Raw genomic sequence first — 939 nt, 5'->3', positions numbered from 1 at the left:
AGCTAGAAGTTTGTATTCTTTCACTAATGCCTCTCCATTTCCCCCTGCCTCAGCTCCTGACAATCCCCATGCCACTCTGCTTCTATGAATTTGGCTTTTTCAGACTTCACATATAAGTGAGATCATACAATATTGGCTTTGTATGTCTGATTTATTTTTTAAACATGATGACCTCGAGTTTTGTTCATATCGTCTCAAGTGTCAGGATTTTCTTCTTTTTTATTGTTGAATAATATTCCATTGAATATATATATCACAACTTTTCTTATCCATTCATCCATCAATGGACACCTAGTTTGTTTCCATATCTTGGCTATTGTGAGTAATGCAATGAAAGTGAAGGCGCAGATATCTGTTTAAGATAAAGATTTTATTTCCTTCAGGTAAATACTCAGAAGTGGGATTGCTGGGTCATATGGTAGTTCTTTTAAAAAAATTTTTGTGGATCGCTTCTTGGCCTTCTGGCTAAGATCAAGTGTAAAATTTCTTTTGTGGAACCTCGATACTGTTTTCCACAGTGGCTGCATCAGTCTTTTATCTTTTGATACTAGCTATTCAAACAGGTGTGATTTGGCATCTCACAGTGGTTTTGATTTGCATTCCCTCGATGATGAGTGATGTTGAATACCCTTTCATGTATCTGTTGGCCATTTGTATGTCTTCTTTGGAAAAAAGTCTATTTGGGTCTTTTGTCCATTTTCTGCTTGAATTATCAGTATTTTTTTTAAAAGATTTTATTCATTTATTTGATGGACAGATCACAAGTAGGCAGAGAGGCAGACAGAGAGAGAGGAGGAAGCAGATTCCCCACTGACCAGAGAGCCCGATGCGGGGCTTGATCCCAGGACCCTGAGATCATGACCTGAGCCGAAGGCAGAGGTTTTAACCCGCTGAGCCACCCAGGCACCCCTATTTTTTTTTTTTTGCTCCATTTATTTT

At 38.3% G+C, this 939-nt stretch overlaps 1 pseudogene; it reads left to right on the top strand.

Annotated features, from left to right (window-relative positions):
* Positions 1-445: 445 nt before the first annotated feature.
* On the top strand, positions 446-625 carry LOC123940971 (annotated as a pseudogene).
* Positions 626-939: the final 314 nt, after the last annotated feature.

The sequence above is a fragment of the Meles meles genome, chromosome 4 (genome assembly GCF_922984935.1).
Source record: "Meles meles chromosome 4, mMelMel3.1 paternal haplotype, whole genome shotgun sequence".
In the NCBI taxonomy this organism is placed as follows: Eukaryota; Metazoa; Chordata; class Mammalia; order Carnivora; family Mustelidae; genus Meles; species Meles meles.
This window is presented reverse-complemented; position numbering and strand designations above follow the sequence as displayed.